The sequence below is a fragment of the Centrocercus urophasianus genome, unplaced genomic scaffold (genome assembly GCF_019232065.1).
Source record: "Centrocercus urophasianus isolate 14NV4802_14NV808 unplaced genomic scaffold, USGS_Curo_1.0 seq_29, whole genome shotgun sequence".
NCBI classification, from domain to species: domain Eukaryota; kingdom Metazoa; phylum Chordata; class Aves; order Galliformes; family Phasianidae; genus Centrocercus; species Centrocercus urophasianus.
The window spans coordinates 9,832,722-9,855,820 of record NW_024884855.1 but is presented as its reverse complement, the minus strand read 5'-3'; the positions used below and the strand labels follow the sequence as shown (position 1 = coordinate 9,855,820).

At 37.2% G+C, this 23,099-nt stretch overlaps 1 protein-coding gene across 2 annotated transcripts in view; it reads left to right on the top strand.

Annotated features, from left to right (window-relative positions):
• SDK1 (sidekick cell adhesion molecule 1) overlaps positions 1-23,099 on the top strand; it is a 363,255-nt gene that overhangs the window by 102,309 nt on the left and 237,847 nt on the right. The window lies entirely within an intron of this gene.

Genomic DNA, 23,099 nt, shown 5'->3' with positions numbered 1-23,099 from the left:
ATGTCTGCCTGTCTGTCTGCATATATGTATTACATTTATCTTATGTATGTGTAAAATATTTTTCTTACTTGCCTAATTTATGAGAAAACAGTTGAAATGCCAAGAATATGTGTGGTTATTTTTAACTGCGCAGTACATTTTCATGCACTCCAAGGGACAGACATGCTAGCATCTGATGGTAATGGGATATTGCAAAGATCCAGAAAGGTTGCTGAGTCTTTACACTTCATATTAGAGAGAGAGAACTCTTGCTGGATTCTGATTTTATTAATCCGTACTGCATATTTTACTGCCACTCATGTGCATTTTCTAAATGTGAATGCTAGTATTACAGGCTCTTTGAAACTGTTAAAATTGGCATTGCAAGGATGTGAAGCAACTGCGTAATAATTTATGAGTGGTTTAATAGTAATTTGATGGGAAACAAGCTGGAAGCTGAAACAGTGGGTTGCTGGGCAATCTCTTGGAGAGAGGAAAGTGACAAATCCCGAGTTATTATCTATTATGAATATACTACTTCCTGCACTCCTACCATGTTACACATTTTCTTTTTTCAATGCTGAGAATGTAGTATTTAAAAAAAATAATAACAATAAAGCAGACTGAAAAAAATGTGTCGTCCAGATATCAGGCAGTTTTTTGTTGTTGGGAAAGAGAACAGAGTGACGCAGACAAGCAAATAGGGTCTGAAAATGAGATTTGTGTGGGTTATCTTATAGTACAAGGAAACTGCAAGTAGAGATGTGTGTCATTGGTTAGTTTTAAACTCCTGTTTTCATGTGCTATGCTTTGCTTTTACTTCAAGACAGTTGGGATTTTTGTGGTAAAATCTCTTGCGATTCACAGCACTGAATTAATGTTTACAAGCATAAAATTCTGTTCTATGGTAGGAGTGGAATATACCTAAAACCTCCCTGATCAGAAATATTGCCTGAAAGGAATTTGAGGACTTCTAGTTTTATTTATTTTTGCAGAAATACTCACACTGAAAAGGTGAACTTCCCAGGAAGTTTGATACATCTTATACAGTGAGCTTGATAAGTTCAGGAAGTGGCAGATTTGTGCTACTCACACCAATCACCTTTGCATTCTGTGCAGTCGGTCTACTGCTGCCTCCAAGTATTAGAAGAACCATACAGCATTCACATGTTGCTGTGATATTCTGGCAGCCAGTGCAGCTGCCCTGAAGAATACCTGGAACCTGAAACACACAGGAATGTACATAAAAGTGTGAGAACTGCATTTGTCTTACCATAACTCTGTTTCTTCTCTGGAGGAAGCTGCACTTGCAGCCATTCTGTACACCAGAGGTGTAGCAGTCGAACTGATCTGTTTAGCAGGTGATCCAGGTGAATAGATGCATGTCTCATTGGATCACCTGCTAAACAGAACGGTGCAATTGATGCAGCCACCTTATGTAGATGCTCTTTAAACTGATTAAAAGTACCTTATATTGCTAAATCAATATAAAGCTTTTTTAATCCTCTTAAACAAGCTTACAATGATTTAGCCACATCAATCAGCTACTCTGTCAGCTACAATAATGATTTCCAAGGGTGACATGGCTACAGTGTGTGCAGACTGAGGAAACAAGCAGCGTTAAAGATGAGGAGAGAAGAGTTGGTTTGGGTACACAGTAATTTCTTATCAATGCTTGTTGAATATAAAGTTGGCTTTGTTCCATCCTTTTAATTTTTTAAAAATCTGTGGCAACTTGTAAGAAATGTGTTCATTCAAGTAGGTTTGAGTTAACTTTTGCTCACAGGACAGCCTTACGGTGCACACAGTTAGTTATACTGTAACAGAAGAAAGGTGTTAGTGATCCCAAGGCTTATTTACATGGGGATGCATGGCTGGTGTCACCATTAGATGAAACCAATTTCATTGATATGGGAAGAGAGGTAGAGGGCATGTAGAGTTCTCACTGAATGACAAATATGAAAGTAAGGAGTAATTCTGGAGAAATAAAAAACAAGAACGCACACTATCTTAAAACGTTTCAAGGAACAGCACTTTGTTGGCTCTGCAACAAGGGTTTACATAGCACAGGAGCTAAGAGAACAGAAGGTGTATTTCTGAACTGTCACAAGATTTTAGGATATTTGGCAAATGCATTGAAGAAGACTACGAAAGTACAAATAAGTACTGTGTGGTTTCTAATATTCTGTGTATACCTTGCCAGTTGCTAGCTCTAATGAATTCTGATGATCATAAGGAACAGACCTGTAATTTTGATTGTCTTACTGATCTCTAAGGAGAAGAGTACCAATTATTTAGGCTAAGGGCAGAGGAATTGAGTCAGTAGATGGCTTTGGTTTCAGTTTTTTATGAAGGAAATTCAGAATGGTAGTTTTACTCTGTGAGCATGAGCAGACACATTATTTTGTGGGAGAAAATTTCCTTTGAGACAGATAATTTTTTTTTTTTTTTTTTCCCAAACTGCATATTTTATTTAACTGGTGGAAATTTGCAGCAAAGAACTGCATATATAACTGTATATTATTCTCACTTTAGCAGTGCAGGTGCTATAATACAAGAATAACAGGTGTTAATTTTTTTATATAATCCTTTTTGTGACAAGTTCCTCCTAGATGAATAAAAATGTAAAGCCAGCAGATCCCTGTATAATATATGAATGTGAAGCAAAAAGCCTGTTCATACTCGTGGAGTTGTTGACATAGTTTCCAACTTAGGGTGAGTAACGTATCTGCAGCAGAGATAGTGTGACATGCTGGCATGTATTTAAAAATTTAAGTCCTAAATTTTTCTTCTTCTACTTAGTGCAGCATGCATGTATATTCATTTTGGCTTTTGTGCATTATCTTTCACCAAATTTCAATTTGGTGTTTTAGAAGATGTTCCTAGATCATCAGCAGGAAGGTATGTATGTGCTAGAAGGCTATAAAATGGGGAATCTGAGAGAGAAGGCCAGAAGATCAACAGCAAGAGAGATTAAGTAAGGAGAAGAGTTAGATTTGGGGATGTTTTTTAGTATTATGTGAAAAATTTCCTAGCATACTTAAATAGTTCACATTACACTATGACAGATGAATGTTTTCCAAATACTTGAACAGACTAATGTGGAATAAGAACAGAGCCATTATCCAGGGACTTGACTGATGGGAGAATTCCATCTGTTTTCCCTCACATCCTACAGAAAACATTAACTTCCCTCAAGGTAACTGCATCAAAAGAAATCACTGCTCTGAGATGTCATGTCTTCAGGTTGCCTTCCCTGGGTGTGCTTCCTCAGACTTCAAAGCAGAGAGCATTGCCCTTCCTTCACACCACGCATGTACGCTGCCTTGGAGGGTAAGGCACTGTGCAGATCTGCAAGTGCCTTCAGCTGTCATAGTGAGGAATTAAATCCTAGGTTTTAATTAATTTTACTGTTTTTCTAAGTGAAGAACTTAACCGAAAAGGTTGAATCCAGCAGTCAAGAAAAAAAAAAAAATCTGTTTGAGAAGTTCAGCGATAAAGAAATTTTTACTATCCTCAATAACTTTCTACAGTGAAATCCTTTGCCCCATACAAGCTGCAGATAGGTAAGTATTACCTCATAGGTCTTTTGCTAGCGGAATGCTGTCTGATACAAAACAAAAAAGTTTATTTTTCTCATTTAAAATGAGTTTTGGGGCATCCCTTTTAGCTAGGCGGACATTTTGTCACTTAGTTAACTGCAAATGAGCCCAAATTCTTCACAGATGCACTTCGTCCTGCCAGACAGTGAAGATGAATTGCTTTGCCGTTAGGTTTGTGTGAATATCTATTTTTTTGCAGTGAGAACACTTCATTAGGCATTTGAATGTATGTGGTCATTACTAGCTCTGATAGATGCTAAATGTGCTGACAGATTGTGGAAGGAAAACATGCACAAGGCACAAGCAGCCTTCAAATACACCTTCCTTTGGCTTTGGACACTCATAATGCCCTGCAACTAAGCAAAGCTAGGGCAGACTTACTCAGCATTTGTTAAGGTAAAATTGTAAATGCATTAATAACATTCTCAGGAAGAAAACAAGTAGCTACAACAAAACAGTGAGAAAGTTTAAGGTATGTGGGATAGCATATTTGTTTTTGAGTTAATAGTAGTATTAGATTAGGTTTTGTCTGGATGGTAACAGCTCTCTTAATGCTCTGTGTATGCGTTTTTCACTTTAAAGCAAACACCACTTCATTTTATATGAGCAACTCTAGTGCCAACAATGCACTTCTCTGCATATAGCAGCCGGTCACACAACTTGTGTTAGTTGCATGTAATTTCTTTTCACGTACACCAGATAGTACTTCAATTAAAATTCTGATGATTAGCATTAGCCAGCAATACATTCTGAGGCTGTCAACTCTGCTGTGTATATCTGAGCAATAATTTAAAGAACAAAGTCTGCAGATCTCTTAGGTCTGCCACTGTAATGGAGTGGCATCTCTTGCAGTGAGGGGTAAGACAGCTGTGAGCTGCTGTTTTCTGGCTGTACATTTGCACACTCCATGTTACATTTAAAACCAACTTTTAAGTACCTGAGGAAGAAGAATATTTCGTAGCAGAAAGTTATTTCTTTAAGTGAAATTCATGAGCGTTCTGTTATTCATTTTTAATCAAACCTATGCATCGAGTGCTTCCAACTTAAAGGAACAGCCAACGCTAGCAATCATTTTACACAGAATTTTACTGCTGTCCTTAGGGCTTGTATATATATGAAAGACTATAGGGAAATCTCCCACCATCTTCTCAAGTACTTTGCTTGAGTAGTCCTGGGTGCTGTCAGTGTTTTAAGCATTTTTGTCTGCTGCTTCAGTAGAGGGAAAACATTTACACCACAGGATAAACAAATCTTAGGACTGTTTTCTAAAGCTGTTTGACTTGACTACATTGAACCTCACTGTTTTTCTCTCTGCTCATAATTTGTTTGGCACCAGTTTTAAACATATGTTTTAATAATTAATTTCTTTAGATCTCTTAACTTATAGGGTAAGGAAAGGAGAGGAGCACTGAGTTGTACCTTGGGACTGTGTGCTGACGGACACTGCTCATATTGCAGTGTGGAAGTGGGGCAGGAGGAAAAAAGCTGCCAAAAAACATGCTTTAAGGCTCTTTTGGAAGTGGATTCTTCCCGAGAGACACACTCTGAGGTGCAAAGCACATTTTTATATTTGACCAATATGTTTCATTACAAATTTAGAGCACAAAACATGGAGGGATTTTTTTTTTATGAACCTGGAGAAGTTGCTGCCATTACAGCAGCACTGCAAAATCCATATTTTTTGATAGAAAAGAGAGTGGATGCTTGGAACTAATATTGTGTTTTATTGAGCCTCAGTTGCTTGTGGTATCTTTCAGCACAATCTTCAACAGCTGTAAATATCAATGGAACTTTAAAGATCACTAAGAGAAAAATCTGACTACTAGATATTGTTTTTCCTAAGATGATCACATTTAAAGAACAAAATCATTTTTTCTGTCGCTACACTTATTAATCATAGATTTGGAATTTGTAAAACAATGAGGAATGGATGAAAGTGTCATTAGAAAGAAACCTTTTTGCTCTAAGTATGATTTAGTTATCACTGCTTGCAGTAAGAAATTGATTTATGAGTCCTTTGCTTTCTGGGGACAAATGCAGCTTGAAAAAAATATGCACTATGAGAGAAGTGTTAATAGCATTACTCTTTGAAAGAGAACTCGAACTATTTTTCTAAAAATCATATCTGATCTAGAAGCAGAGAGATACGAAGACTTATTGCCATTGTACCTTGGGGCTCACTCCTTGCATCTGCTCCATTTCCAGAACTAATTATGATATTAGGGAAAGATCACTAATATGATTTCTTAACAGCTGATGTGCTCTTTAGGAAAAACATCTTTTCTGTTCATCTTAGAAATACTCTATCTACAAACTGAAAGATTTTAATATGCAAACAAAATAAGGCTATTTAGAAATCTCGCAATCATTCCTAAGAGAAAATGCACCAAATAAAACAAAATATTTATGCTTAATTAATGGCGATTGTTCACAAGTCCCTGTGAAAGATTTATCTCCTATGACCACTCACATATCTATCTCCTTGTGGAAATAGATGCAAAATGCTAGTGACTTACCAAGTATAGCAGCAGGTAATGTCTTATGTTTACCAATTAGCTTTTATTAATCAAAACTGACTGAAGTAAAATGTATCTGTCAGTACTTCTGGCTGTTTACTACAAGGGATTATTAATTTTCCTTCTATGCTGAAATGAACAAGTGCTGGCTGTCCTCATGATTCTTGTGGATTTCTGTATGATATGCAAGAGATGTTAAGACATGTAAGCTAGTAACTGTAAGGCTCTGGGGAGACCTGGGAGTGGGTTTTCAGTATCTGAAGGACTGTAAGAAAGTAGGGGACAAACTATTTAACCGGGTCTGCTTTGATTGGATGGGAGGAAATGGTTCTATACTGAGAGAGGGGAAATTTAGATGGAATATTTTTAAAAACAGTCATTTATGCTAAGGGCAGTGGCACAGGGCAACCAGAGTGTAATGGTGGTGCCTTGTACCTGCAGACAACCAAAGTCAGGCTGCATGGAGCTCCGAGCACCCAATGGAGCTATAGGTGTCTCTGTGCATTGCAGGGGAATAGGACCAGATGGTCTTCAAAGGCTCCTTCCAACTCAAATGATTCTAAGATTCTAATTTATGTAGAATAATTTTAAAAGCCTATAATTTTGGCAGATTTATTTTTGTGTTGATTGTTATTCAGGAAACAAAAACAACAACAACAAACAAAGCAACAGAGAGGATTGGACTCTGGGGATGTGCTGTGGTTTTTGTGGTTGATTTGTATCAAGTCTAGTTTGCTAACAGTGTTCAACCTGAATTTAAAGAATTTGGTACAGCGAAGCATTGGGAAGCAGACCTTACATTAATTAACGCTGCAGAGAAGGGAAGGAGCTGGCAGCCTGCCTATGGCTTATCTCTGATCCGTGGTTGTGAGCAGAATCTTTAGCTGTTTTGTGTCTGGCCTTCCTCTAACAGATTCCAAATGAATTTAAATAGATTGTAAATGCCCTGTCTGAGCTTTCATGGAGTCTGTCTGATTTGTGTGAGAAGGATGATTTTTAGCTCTGGTGAAACATGTTTAAAGGCATCTTGTGATTAAAAGAGAAAAAACAGCCGAACAGCCAATATTCATAGCAAATTTTTCTGCTGTATGTAAGCGCTGCCTTTTATTTATCTAAATGTCCGTGGTTATTTCCATACATTACACAAGTCAGTTGTTCTCATGTCAGTACTAGCTATAGACAAGGCATCCGTTTATTGGGTGACCACAGTCATTGCTTGCTCAACATCATTCCCTTTGCCTTACCCTCAAAAATCACGCTACTGTGGTGGGGACAGAGTAGGGACAGCCTACTTGGCATCACAGCAGTGGCAAGGGGAAGGGATGGGAAAGGAAAATGGTGGAGGAGGGCCATGCCTCTCCTCACCTTCTGTGGATACCTTATGTCAGACTGACTGAGGGAAACCACAGCTGGGTCAAGGCAGGAGCATGTGTAAGTTATGAGGACACTGGAGAGGAGTGGATTATGTGTTTTCAACCTGGTGGAGGAAAAAAGACAGAGAAACTCGTGAGATGGCATGGCCTGGCAAAATGGTCCCAAACTCTGCAAAAGGGAGAGAATGGATTAGGACGCATTAGGAAGCATTGGGAAGATGTGGGAGCTGGTCTAGAGCTTTCGCTCACGTGAGAGAAGGAATGACAGCATCCTGAAAGTGTGGCCCATCCTCATGCCGCATATGTGAAACCACACAGAAAAAAAGCCGACCTCTCCAAAAGATCAGGGAAGCCCCTGTTCCTTGAGCTGTCTCACTGTTTCTCTGATTTCTTCCCCCCAGATCTTACAGTCCCTCCTAATCCAAACTCCCATTCCTCTCCCCTCTGTGTCGCCTCTGTTCTCTCCCAGACATTCCTCCCTCTGGCCATACCCATCTGTCACTGGTACAACTCAGTTGGCATCATTTTGACTTTGTGGTGGGTATTTGTCAGCTTGGAACCAGATGCACAGTTGACCAATACAAGCGTAACTTAAAAAGCAAGAGAGGAAGAATCTTTACAGATTTAGTGTAGGCAAGTTCTGGAAATTTCTATGTTATCTATTTCAGTTATTTGAATTCTCAAACGAGAGATTTAAAGGAGACCTTATTCGGGAAAAGCACTTGAAAACACTGAAGCTAAGATCTGTACAACACCATTTCACGTATTTTTCTGCAAAAATTCGTATTTAATTTTTGAACTACAGTTTTTCTAGATTTTTCTCAATAATTTTCCAATAAAAACTGTATTTGCTGTTGTCCATCAGCAGCCAAATACCATTTGCAAGAATTTTAACATCTCCTCTTCTGTCTGCCAGCTGCTATGTGTTCTTGTTCCTACTCCCAGTGTAATACTTTTTTCACTGGAAGAAAAGTGCAATACTTTCATAATAATCACTAGTTCGAATCACTGATTATTTTAAACATCAAAACACATTTTTGGCAATCCATCATCTGTTTCCATGGGAACTGAAACTGGCCTTAGCAGCCGCAAGAAGCAGACTTTATTGGTATACTTACGAATTTCAATGGTGGTTGTTATACAGCTGCATTTTCTGTTTACCCAACAGATATTGCAATGAGAAGCTCATACATAATACACTTTAAAAAAAAAATCTATGTGCATTTCGATTTATTTTTTTTTTACAATTTTATTCTTTTTCACAACTTAACAGAAATGTTGTGGTCAAGGAGAGAGAAAATGTCAATAATCTCCAACATATGCAGTCAATATGGGACATTTCCACAAAGCATCATTGCTATTCTTTTAATTAGGTCTGTGATAAAAGAGATTGGAGAAATGACTTGCCTTGGGGGAGGCAACATGTGGATGGCGGCTTCCACGTACAAGATGTCAAGTACACTTTTGTCCCTTGGTGATCTATCCCAGTGGTTCTGCTCTCCAAAGTCATGTTTCCAGAATGGCCATTTTCCTAAGACTGGAGCTCATCTCCTGCTCTAGGGCTCCAATCCTCCTGATATTTTGTGTCTGAGCGCTCCTTCAACCTTCTCTGTTACTACCTCCCTCAGACAAGTTCCCAGACTACTCCCAGCTCAGACATATCCCCTTCCCCTTGTCAGCTACTGGATCTTACTTGGACAAATTTTCATAAATTAACTATCTTCTAGTGGGTAACTGTGTCATTTATCTTTTGATGACGCCAAAATGAAACTGCACTTCTGACTTTGCTTTAAATCCTTGGTTGTGTGCTTTGTCACAAGCTATTTCTGTCCCATTTCCAAAGTGATTTCAACTGTAGCTTCAGCAGCATTATCTGAAGAATAAATTAGTATATTTTTAAGAAACCTTTTAACAACAGAAGTGGAAATACCTTAAGCATCTTGAAAATTGGCCTTTACTGTATGTTGATGATTTAAAATTCCAGTCCAAGATATAAACTAACATGTCACTGATAATTTAATAAAATCAGGGAGTTGTGAGATCTCCTTGCTTTGGTGAGATAAAGAGAAGTGACAGTTTAATGTTTTAATGCCTGATAGCTTTTAATCCATAACTGTCAGTGTTGATTTCACTAAATAAAGAAAGTTTATGCTGCTGAAGGTTCACTAATCAGGATTCATAAAGGTAAAATATCAGTAGGTCATCCTCTTGCCTCTTTGAGAAGCCACTTTTATTCAGGAAACAATTCCAGAAAGGGGAAAAAAAACCAACAAAACAAAACAAAAAAAACCCAACAGCAAAACAACAACAAAAAAGCAAGCATGAAGTAGGAAGAAATTGGTGTGCAAAATACACCTTGCTTTCTCTCATAAAAACTACTAAGGTATGCTTGGGTGAATAAGAATCCTGCATATAATTCCTTCTGATTTTCATTTGAAAGGAAAATTATTTTAATCAATAGAAAATTTGCTGATTGGGAAATGCCTCTTAGAATTTTCTTTTGCTCATGGGAAGACAGTAATTGAATCATAGGATCTCTGAGATTTTTGACATCAGCTCTGAAGCCTGATGTACCCAATGGAATTCTCACTTAATCTGGTCTTTTAAAATTTACACTTACCAGTAGCAGAATGTAATCATTTTTTGAGTAAAATAGGTATGTTCTTTTAATGCAGTGGTTTTTTGGTTGTTTTGGGATAGTTTTGTAGCAGGCAGCTTGTTTTACAACCTAGAGTCAAAATGACACATCATATATAGCTCTGTCTTGGAGTTAGTGTAATACAAAGAGCATATGCACAAGGTGCAATGGTCAAACAGTATGACAACAGGTCTAAGCTTCCCAGCCAGATGCCAGATGATTTGCTAATAGTTTAAATGTTTAATTCCCTACTGCTTTATTTATCCTTCTGAAGTAACATAATAATAAAGCCTTTTTTTGTGTAACATCAAAGGGCTTTTCAAAGGGTGGCATTTTTTTCACTCTCATATGTTAACAGAAATAAAAAAAAATCCATTGGATCTTTACTCACATGCAGATTTTGAATATTCTTTATTATACTGCAAAAGAGATTTACCACAGTTATTATAAGGACTCTGAATATGTGCTAATACAAAATCTAGTATTTTAATAGGTTTCTTAAATTTACATTTTTAAGTGTAGAAAACCTGGTGTAACCTTTGAAGATCTGCATTCTCATTTTGACATCTTCTCTGTTCCATCCATGGCATGCTCCTTCAGTACTGTCGTACTTAAGAAGAACTTCTTTGTAATTCTTTCATCTTCCATCTGTCATGCATCATTTTGCTGTATTTACTGTATCGTTTTGCTGTGCTACCACACAGGGAAGGAAGATGTGCAGGGCAGAGGTGTGCAGGGGCTGACGTATGTTTGGGTGTGGAAATCTTAGGGCAGGGAAGTATTTCCTCTGCAGCCCACACCCTGACCCATGAGAGCACTGGGTCTCCTTGTGATGTGCTGGCAGAGCAAAGGACCCTGCTCCTCTGAGGCAGCCTAAATCTGTGCTACCGGTGGCATTTTAATGTGGGTGAATGCAGTGCCAAGAATTGGTGGCATCATAAACAGGAGAATTAAAATGGAAACCTTTCTAGAATGGCTCAAAATAGAGCAAACCAGAAGAGCAGATTTAGTTGCCAGTTAATTCCTATCGGTATTGTTCTAAGCCATTTTGCTTTATGGATAACTTCATTACTGTTTCAAAACATGCATTGTGTTTTATGTTATTTGATACTTGTTATTTTTTTCCTTTCAACCTTCCTTGTTCAATTGTAGTCTTCTCTACTTATGAATAAGTAAAGATTGATACATCCTGGGCATTTTTTGCCATATCACAATTCATAATTCAACATCAGCCAATTATTGAAATGTTAGGATTGTTCAGAACTATCTATGCATCTTAGTTATCTTCTTGGCAACTGGAACAGCATTTGCAGCTATTTGCATTAGAAATGCTGTTTTACACAAAATGTTTGAATCATGAAAGACATAATGTATTAGTCTCTGGTTTTTTTATCACTTGTATCAGTGTCATATTCAGTAGAATTAGATAAACGTGTTTGTACTCAGTGTTTGGAATACGGTGTCTCTTGGAAGATTTTGACATCGAATGCTCTAGTTGTAGGTAACCCCTCTGATGTCTACAGACCACTGCCTCACTGTTGGCATTTATCTAATGTTAAAGTAATGGGTAAGGTAATGAAACCTCATCCTTTAGGGCATAGGCTAATACTTACACATATGCTTCCCATACTGTGAGGATTAATGAGTGTTTGTGAGTACTTAGAACCAAAGTAATTTTACAGTTATGCCTGGTACTGCTACAGAACTCAGGAGTTAATTTCGTCTGTATACACATGAGTACTCTACAAATGGAGGAGAGCATTATTTGTGGGTGGGGGTTTTTTAAAAATGATTTTAAAAGTATTTGATTCTATCTGATCCTTTGTCCTAGAAGAATTAGCACTTAGTGTGTTTAAACACCAAAAGGAGCCTGGGTAGTTCTACCAGTCTTGCTGCATCTACTTAAGACTGTAGCATTCTTATGAATGCTCTGGAAAGCACCTTTAACTAGGTGTGATATTCACACCTAAATAACTGGGGAACTTTGAGCCACAGCCTCCATATTTGTAGCAGATAAAGACAGAAGAAAGAAATACATTGCAAAAGATTCTCAGAGATGGTAACCTTTGTTGAAATCTGAGGAAGAAGTTGGACTTCTTTTAACTGCTTGCTTTATATTCTCCCCAGAAGTTGTATAGGACTTAACTTTCTTAATCAATCTTTGTGGATTTGCACTTAAACAAAGGCATCCATACGAAATTTCCACCCAAAATTGTTTTGAATTAGTAAGTAGTTCAGAATTATGTTTGTAATTACAAATTAGCATGAAATTTTAAGCATGTTGAAATAAGCTTTACTCTACAAAGCTTATTTTACTGAGTTTGAAATGACTGATTCCTACAGCACATGTTGTGCTTATTTGTTTTATTATTTTTCCTGGAACTGTTTGCTGTCATTTGTAAACAGGAGGGATCAGTCTGTTATTTACCAAGACTGAGCAAAAACACAACGTATTATTCAGTTAGAAGACGCAGTACACAGATTAAGCAGATCAGGAAAATGTATTTCAATGCCAGCTTCATTAAGTTGATAATCATCTCAATATATTCCCTTACAGCTTCAACAATTATTAGCCATAGGTTTATTTTCATTATTATCTTTAATCAGCGGTGCAAGAAATCCCTAAGCAAAATCCCATGATAATTGGAAGCTTCCAGAAAAATCTCCTTACACGTGCAGGGTCGCTGTGTGGTACCCAGCAATTAGACCAAAATTTGCTTTTTGCTTCTAGATTCTGGATGATGGAATCTAACACAGGTGGTGAAACAGCAGCACCTCATCTCTGAGGAAATGTACCTTAATTTCCTTCATCAACAGTATATTTTTTTTTCAATATACTTTCTTTTTTTTCCCCAAATACTGCAATAGGTGGGGGGAATCAATGGCTTTGGAGATTGGAGTTTAGTATTCTTTCACTGTCACTAAGGTTATCTTGCCTGGCATGACCATGAAGGATTGTTTCTGCTCCTGAGCAGCCCTTAGTGCGTTATTAACTTTACTCACATGCTAACTTTTATGTTGAAGCTCCATCTTCAGCTTCAGCAATTTTTGCCTAAGCTTATGAGAGCATTTCTCTTGAACATCCTTAAGAAATTTCAATAATAGATGAAACAGCGAATAAGATTCAACAGGTTTATTGAGAGAATATGAGGATAAATGACAACATAGAACAATCGTAATGGAAATAACGCCCATTGGGAAGTCTTCAGCGTGGATGGAGCTGCACAAACACTTTCTTCACCCAGCGTAGATCTTCAAGGTGTGCTATTATTTTTAGCTGACTTTTATCAATTTCAAATTTATGCGAGATAAAGCGTTTATGCGAGATAAACTGTACAGCATGTTTTGTAACTTGTCATAAAATTCACTGGGCATCGCCTGGGTTGATTCACACCCAGCATGCAGTGTGCTGAGAGAACTCCGCTTTTGCAATTTCTTGTGTTTCTGATCATGCCTTTTAATTCTCTGTTTCTAATATATTAGACAGGTTTTTCTCGCTGTGCTGAGCCAAAAGGCTTATGGATACAAGACGCTGCTGTATTTTCCTGTACTCCCTGCTGCTTTGTGTATTCTGTCACTGACATATTCACTTAATTATATGACAGGCGGTAACTGCTCTCTGAGGGAGCAAAAACAACTGTTGGATTCACTTTTAAATTATATCATACTGCTCTGTTCTAAACCTCTTTTTAAATAAATGTTGAGGATAGAACTATTGATGTGGTTTTTAATCTTTAAATTTCAGTTAGTTCAGATCATTTTAAATAGTCCTTCAGCAAGAATAAATCAGTTTTTATAACTTATAACTTTCAATTACAATCTTTGGAGAGAATAATGGCGTTTTTCAAGGAGCTGTAACGTACAACAACAAGGAAGCTGTAGTGTTTCATTTCTGCTCCCAAGGAACCTAACAAGAGCTGTTCTTAAGGAAGCACATCCTAGTGGGATCCTTGAGTGTGTCAGTCTAGGTGAAGCTTTGATCTACTATTTGAGCTTTCACTTCGGAAACTTACTGATAAACCTTATGAGGAGATGATGCTGACCTACTTTGCTCAATTTCTACTGTTCAATAAAATGGACTGAGAATCACCAGCTGTTACAGTCTTCACTGATGTGCCATCAAATTACATGAAAGGATGTTTCCTCTGTACAAATCTCAAAACTGGCGCCTGTGATGGAGAGATTTCAGTCTTTACTTTGAAAGAAGGTCAGCTATTAGTTGTGGGCACAGCAAAAGCTTTAAAATGCAGCAGGAGTAAATTGAAACTACACAAGGTATGAATCTATTAAATACAAACTAAAAATACTCATTAAAGATAGGCAGAAGTGTTCTGTATTTGGAATAATTACCATGAAATTAGATATATAGATAGGTATGACCCATGTGATAGTGTGGATTAAATAGAAATCTTACCTAGTAAGTTACTGCAGGTGTGTTAAAGGACCCCATCAATTGGATTAATTTTTGAAAAATCTTTCAAAGCTGAGTAAAACCAGAAGGCTTATGTGACTGCCAGTATATTTCCCTTATTAAGAAGTAAAAAGGAAGAAAAGACTCAGATTGGAAGACTCAGATGACATTCTCCTTTGAAATAGTGAGTCCGGGGCAAAGTAATGACATTTAGAGGACTTTGCAAGGTAAATTCCTTCCCCCCCAAGGAAGTGTTGACCCAGATGGAAGAAAATGGGTAGTAGGAGAGAAGTTGGTAACCTTTTTCCATTTTTAGCAACTTTAGCAACAGATTTTCTTCTGACCCATTGGACAACATTTTAAAAACTTTAATACTTGGATTCACTGCTTCTAGCATTGCTGCTACTGGTGGAGGAGGTACAAGGAAGCAAACATCTGAAACTGTCTAAAACAGTCTTAATGCCTTTTTCAAAAATCTTTCTTGTTTGAGTTTTTTTGAGATTCCTCCTAGAATTAAATATTTTTGTAACTTTTTTTTCCCTGCTATAACACAATTTTCTGTGATTTAAGTGGTTTTTAAATTAGGCCACTTTTACTTTCTTTTTTCCATGCAAAAACAGATCAATGAAACTTACGAAAAAGTTTCTAAATTGGCCTATATAACGTTAACTCCAGAGTATCTATTTTATAAATTGACCTGATATCTTACACTTTAAATGAGGAAAAGAATTAGCATAAGTGGGAGCAAATCAGGAAAGGATAATATTTTCTCAGGTGGAATGCTGCGTAGATTCTCAGGTGTACAAATGCAGTTAAGACAAAGTTGAGGAAATACTGTCCTTTAGACCAGCCTCAGTGAGATGGAAAAGACCCAAGCGCTGAACAGTGGAAAAATGAAGAAATTTCTTACAACAATGACAATTTTTCTCCCTCTCTTCTTTTTTTCCTCTCACTTGCAGCACAAGGATTGTAGGATTTCATTCCCTACTGCATAAATTACAATTCAAAAATTTTTTCAAAAATTTGCTAGCTTAGATTCATATGGAACTCAAATTGTTATCTAACTGTAGTAACTGAGTTGCTATTTAAGGGTTTCTAGTGCTCTGTGCTTTAGCCTGGTCCTTGCTGAAGCTGTGTCTGCACAACGTGGAAATGACAAATTCAACCCCTTCGTTTCCAAGTTCTTCCTGCGCTTCTGTGAATGGCGAGCAGGGAGCTTTGTGGTACGTTTCAGATGGATCTGCAAAATGGTATCTGAACTAGGATAACACACATCTAATCTCCTCACATGCCTCAGAAATTTCCAGTCATTAGTGTTTGCTGCATTGCAGCCCGATGCCAGGTCAAAAGGGACCACAGTTCTCCTTGAAATACAGATTACTGGAGGGAAATTATGCACATGACTTTGAATCATTCACCATGAAAGGCTTTATAGAAAGGTATACATAATATAATAGTAGGAAGTAGTCATTTTATTTTGTTCAGATTTTAAAATGGTGGATTTTCTTTGAATGCTGTTTTGTAACACTGTCTCTTAACGCTCAGTATAATCCAAAACAACAGCACAAATGGCACTCAGTTAACAGGAACCACATTCCTCTAACTGCTACTAATTTTGAATACTTCATTTACAGACAATTCTAACTTGATAATAATATCTGTTCTGTGTCTAATTGGCTTTCAGAACAGATAAATCAAGTTTTCCATCAGAACATAAGAAGTGCCCTACTGGCTCAGGCTAATGGTCCATTGAGCCCCTTATTCTGCATTGCCACTTGCAAAGTGAGATGCTCTTTAGGGAGAGCATACAGCTTTTTCCCTTGTTTTTGGATTGGTGAAGCTGGTGGGTTCATAACTGCTGGGTGTTTTTGTAGTATCTGCTTTTAAACAAACGTGTAGACAGCATGTCTCTGTGTTTTGAACCTACTGACATTGACTGCCTTTGAAAATTTGCTGGCTTTTTTGTTAGTAAATATGATTAAATTTGATGTACTCTTATGCAACAGTAAATTTTATTTAAATGTAGTAAGTATTACAGATTTCGAACAGAACAGTCTGCACCTGATGCACTTACAAAGCAAGTAGCATATTTATGTTTTTTTCTTAAAAATGTTAGAATTAAGAATCAAAGAAAACAAACAGCAAACTATAGCAATATGACAACAGATTTATGAAGATGTCTTTACTATTTAATATTTGTAGAAATTGTCTAGAAAAAAGCAAAGTAGGAGGAATTTAAATAGCATTCACAGATTATGGTGAATTTGATGAGATATTAAAGGACAGATGCAAGCATCTGGAGATATCAGACAAGGTAGAGGATAACAGTTCAAAACTGGGGGATCTTTCAAACAAGGGATAAAAAAGTCTTGGCCAGCTCTATAACGATCAAGAGGAGGTAGCACCTTCCCTGGTACAGGAAGAGTGTTGGAGCCCAGGAGATCGGAAAGGAAAAAAAAAAGTTAAAACTTCTTGAATTACATTTCAGGGTATTCACCTGACTCTCAAATCTTTATTCAGAAAGAGGGCAATATGTGTATCTCCTATTTCTTTCATTATCTCTCCTAAGTTTTTTACTAAAGCACTGAGTTACAAGAGGTTTCCTGGGTGTTATGCTGATAGAATCTCCTAGCAGATACATCAGTGTGTTTATGAAAAGGGAATGCTTATACCTGTGTCCCAAAATAGATATTCTTTTAATCACTTAAAATCAACCTTTCTTTCAGAGTTATGGTTCAACCGTCACTGTGCAGATATTGCTGATAGAACTGCATGTACATCATGCCTTTTTCTCAAACAGAAACACCTTTAAACCTGGCTAACTTTACTGTGTCAGCAAAAATTCTAAGCCTTGCTAATGCAGGTGGAAGAAATGCCTTGAACTCCCTTGCTCTGCTATACTCCAAGTGAAGCATTTTCACAATCCGTGCTATCATCACTGAGTCGAGCTGATTAAGGATTAATGTGTTATAAAGATACTCCACCCAGGAGGGAGATTAACTATACGTCCATAGCAATACCTCATGAATCATCAAAAAAGGCACTGAATCGTCCTATTTAGCTTTCTTGTGTCTTCTTGGGTTTTCTTGTATCTTAATACAATTTATGAACTTCTATGGTTGAAGAGATTCCAAACTCCAGCAGTTTCGTGGATATTCGGATGTCAGCTCTAGGAGGGTTGATTTTTGGAACCCCCTTCTTCAGATGACAAGAGAAAGCTGAACAGAATGCCGCTTCTGTGAGGAAATTACTGAATCCTTCAAATACTTCCATGACTGGTGATTGTTTCCTGTGAGGAGCAGTAGAGGTTTCAGTGTTATTATTAGGTAAACATTTCAGGGCAATGTTATAAATGCCATTTTCTTCAGGAGGAATGTTGTGACTATTGAATTACAGTTTCTTTAAAAACAAAGCTTGTAATTACAATTAAGTATCTGAAATTATACCAGTCATAATCCAATTTCTTAAAACATTAAATTGAGTCTGCTTTAAGATGTACTTACACAATATAAAGAAAAAGAGGGACGCAATATAAAGAAAGAGAGGGAAATGAACTATAAATTTTTCATTTTACTTTCCAACTAGAATGAAGTACATTTGCAAAATTATTTTTTTTTAAATTCCATAGCATCTGCTTGTCTGATACCTAACTCCAGCTGAGTATCATCACTTTTTGTTCCTCAGGGGCCTAGGTTGATGCTAATGGCAAGAGCATGGAAGGTTATCTTAGCTACAACTCAGTTTTATGAACATTCCTAAGTAGTTCAGGAGTTCAGACATAAATGGATTGGTTTATGCTATTAACATCAGTGTGACGCACCACTAAAAATAATTAGGATCAGATGTGTATGTTTTGTGGCTTCCTTTAAGATTAAAATGCAGCAATTTTGGATTTTTTTTTTTTTCAAAATGAAATATACTTAAATTTATCACTACCCTTCTCAAAGTCTGTTGTGTTTCAAACAGCCTCTGAAAAACCTTTTTAAGAAATAAGGATTGAATTGATGACCAAGCTCAATGAAAACACAGATTGGAAAAAATAGCAGAAGTAACATTTCATGTCACTTTTAGGGGTATCAGCTATGTTTATATATTTTTACTTTTCACTTTCCAATAAATTAACCAATCAATATCTGAGGAGATTTTTCTCAGGCTTGAGTGGCACATAAGAATTGTTTGTTGAGAGCTCTTATAACCTCTTTCCTACGGAAGGATCATTGAAGACGTTTCCTCTTCTGACTGACATTCCTGGGAATGTGTTTTTTAAGCTTTATAGAAGTGGCATGGCTGTGATAAGGAACAAAAACAGCTCATCTGCTGTGGTTACAAGGAGGCACTGATGCTTCCCTCTGTTGAAGGGCATTGATTTATTTTTTTTTTCATTTTAGCTTGCATCATAAATAGACATTGAGGAAAAAGTAGCACTCGATTTCTTGGCAAAAGGGAGTTGAGATACTTTTCATTTAAAAGGGAATGTTGTTGCTGCATTGATTTTACATGACTGCTGTTTGTTTGTGTGGACAGATCTAATGTATAATCGGAATCACTAAATGGGGAACACAGCTGATAGTATTACATGTTGTTGTACAGTAGCAGAATGTATGAACTCTGTTCTTAGGGCATGGAATTTAGCTTTCATTCATCCAAGCGTGCTTTGCAAATGTTAACTGTTAAATTGTCAGGTGATGAGGAAATGGAAGCTCTGAGATACATTCATGCTATTTTTCCATTAAATGTTGGATATAGAGGACTTCTACACCTTCTCTTTGCATCCAAAATGTCTGACAAATTAGGAAGAATTCTTACCTAATTACTTTAATAATTGTGTTTGCATTATAGTCAGATTCATTCTGAAATTGTCACAGAGAATTATACTGCTGAGAAAAAAATCAGAACATCCAAGTAAAATATTTGAGCAATTTGCCATCTCATCTAATTTTATTTTTTTTTCCTTCACTCTCCTGGGAAGATTTTTGACTTGTTAAATAGCACGTCCTTAATCTTGTGCTGAAAATGGTGGGTCTGCCTTGGTTGAGAGCAGAATTATTCCTACTTAGGAATCTGGAGAGTATCTAGCCTGTACAAATGTGATAAGTCTGCTAAATTAATTATCATTCAGTTTCTTCTGATACAGGAAAGTCCTTGAAAGGAGAGGGTGAGAGGGTTACAGGAATGAAGAACTGAGAGTAAGCAACTGCCTAAGAACGGTGGGAAATGTGTTTCTCATCCAGGTAAAATAGATGAAAAGCAGTTTGGAAGGATTCACTGGAATCTAAGGAGAAAAGTCCAGAATTAGAATGAATGATGATGTTGCTATAAAAACTTAAATGGAAAATATTGAAAAGTACAAGAAACTCCAGGATTCATTTCCAGTGCTCATCTTTTTTTTTTTTAAATAGTCTCTGTGTTTTTCAGCCTTTTTAATGTGAGTTCTTCTTTTTAATGTGAGTTCTTCTTACTTTCTTATTGATTCTTATACATCTGTTGTACTTCTCTTTTCCTTTATTTTCCACAATTCTTCTCTTCACCTTCTCACCCAGTATTTCTTCAGTTCATCTTCCCCTGCCTGTCTTTAACCATGGTCCGTAAATCATTTTTCCTCTCAGAAGGGAGTCATGTTCATCAGATCATATATAAAGTAATCACCCTGGAGGAAACAGCAGAAACCTCTGTTCTTCAGGGAGTTCCCTGGCATATTTTTGTTTTTCTACATACAATTGTATGGATTTTTTCTTTCCTAAGCTCCTCTTTTCCAGCTAAGTCTAAAGAAGAATGGCGTATCCTTGTAATGCTCCTCATCATTTTGATGCCTAAGTAGTGATGTTCCAGGTTTTCTGTCAGTCACACTGTTTTCTCTTAAAGTGCCTTTATGCACTGAACTCTCTCCTCAAGGTTTGCACCAAGTTTGCCCACAGCAGAAAAGCAGCTGCAGGCTTTGTTTAGTGATTATCAACCAGGTTTCCAGAATGCAAGCTTTTATGTTAAAAATATCTTCCTTGAAATTTCTTTTAACTAGTCCTGTCCTTCAAGTTATAGCTGGTCTTGTTGTAACTCCCTGACATGCCAGGCATAAAACCCCTCTAAACTGTGTGACTGAGGATACAGGGCAGAAACCTCCCCTCAAGTGCTGTTAGCTTAACCTCGATTCGCATTGCAGGCAGATTAACACCACGATATAATCAAGAGCTGCTCGTCTTCCAGTGGCTGCTCAGCATCCTTCCAGATACACCATTCCATGACCTAATTTGACATCCACCTATTATTTGTTCAGGAACAAAGTGCTCAGTGTTCTGCTCGTTGGTGTGCCCGGGGCCCTGAACCAGCAGCACCTGTGGTGCGGTGCTCTCTGACTTCTGTGAATTCTGTTGAAAAGCTCTCATTTCAGCATCCCATCAGCTATTCTGGGTCCAAAGCTGGAAACATGCTTCTTTTTTAGAGGAAGAACAGAACCAGAATTGCATGAGAAGGACAGTTCTCATCAGAAATATAAAACAATATGCATGATGTGTTAGTTCTTTGTTCACTGCAGTTACAAATTAAAACGTGCTAGCTTAAATTATTTCAGTTATACAAAACAGTGACCACCTGGAAGACAGATAAGTTTATATGTTTTGCTTGCTAAATAGGGCAGACTAAGAGGATATACATAGTCAGCTGTCATGGCTCAGATGACTGGTGGAGGCTCTCTAAGCCTCGGTAATTTGTCACTTTTGATCATCTGTCTGTATACTGAGAGATTTGTGATCCATCTCATAGAAATTGAATTGTAAATGTGGAAAGCTTAAGATGACAACATAAATAGAGTGAAGTGGCTTTCTGGAGATTAGTGTAACTGGAGATGGTTTAAGATAAACAGGGTAACCCACTCTGTTTTAGAAACATTTACACTGGGGAATTACAACTTGCAATTACAACAACCAGCACCTTACACTTATATGGTTATATAGAAATAAATGAATGTGGAAGATGAAAAAACTCTCAGCAGCTGTATCAGCACTACTGGAAGAGTATTCCAAATTGATAACTTGTTTATCTTTTTCTACTGGGGATGTTGATAGGTTTGGAAAACTGAATGCCTCCTTAATGCAGCCAAATTGATAGTGTTCTGATACAGGCCAGTGTGTAAGTGACACAGCATTACAGGAACCATAAGTAAGATGAAGGCAACCATTTTCTGCAATTTTAGAGGACAGTGTGACATAATCAGCGCGGTTTAGATTTTATCAGGTCCTCCGAGTATTTACTATCTGGAGAATTTCTTCCCTCATAGTCATTTTCTGATTGTTAAAGTAATATGATTCAATGAAAAGACCCTTTTGAAGCTTGCAGTTGTCATAATGATAGATTTGCTTTTTTCTTTGCATATTCTGACATGTTCAGTCACGATTCCATTCCGCTCAAATGCAGGATATTTTAATTTACTTTGTAACTGAGATTCACCTCCGTATTCATCTTCACAAAGGGCTTTATGTAGATAAATTTCATGTATTGCAGTCAAACTGTCATCTCCAACAATAAGATGATAGAATTCACAAGAATATAAATATCAGCTCAACACTGTCCTTGGATGAGCTAAGTAAAAGATTATGGAGATAAAATATTAGTACTAAGAAGTTTTTCTGATTATTTATCACATTCACTTGGGAGGAGGAAGAGGCTAGGCATGTGGAAGAGAGCCCGGAATTGCACTCAAAGCAATTCAAAGTACTGTTCTGCTAACCTATATCAAATAGTAGTTCTCAAGTTGTAGTTGTCTAACAGGAGAATAGCTGACTACGGCATAGGACTGGAGTAGCTTTGGACAGATTACTTGGTGTCTTGACCATTCACAAATGAGGTGTCTTCTAACATGATAAGAGAAAACTGGTTTAGAATACAGCTTGCACTTAAACAGGACTCCAAAATCACAATAGCAAGCTACATAGGTTATTCATCTATGCTTTTAATCCATGTCTTACCACTGCTTAATACTGCCAACTCGTAGTACCAAATAATGGGACTTTGCAGAGGTTCATATTTCACATATTTGGTCCAGAAAGATAGGAATTGCCTTTCTCTGTAAGTGCTTCAATTCTTCAGGAGACGCTACTGATTTTGTTTTTAGTGGCACACTAGTTGGTGAGGATGTGTTGAACAGCAACTTCCTTCACATACTATTACATCTTCTTAGAACATTTTGGTACCTTTTTGCACCAAGAACTTCAGTTCCAGCCCAGTTTTAAGATTCACACTTTCTGGTTTGAAGGACTTGTACAGCAGTTGCCTGTTTTTATCTGATGACCACTCACTGTGGGCTATGAAGTGTTTTCAGCTCTGTGCAAAAGCATTGTGGTTTAACACCACCCTGCAGAATTCAGGATTTGTGTACCGAAGGAGCAGTTAGCGTGAATAACTGTGTCATAAAGTAGGATTGTTCTCTGGGGTTGCTTTTATGAAATTGTTGTAGCAGCAAAGTTTACATCTGAGCTTCTTGTGGGTAGCTTTCCAAAAGTAAAAATGAATTCTCATAGGAAGACATGCTTCACATTCCTGCCCAGCTTTGTGTTAAAGAGAAGACACTGACTGCATAGAAAAAATGTA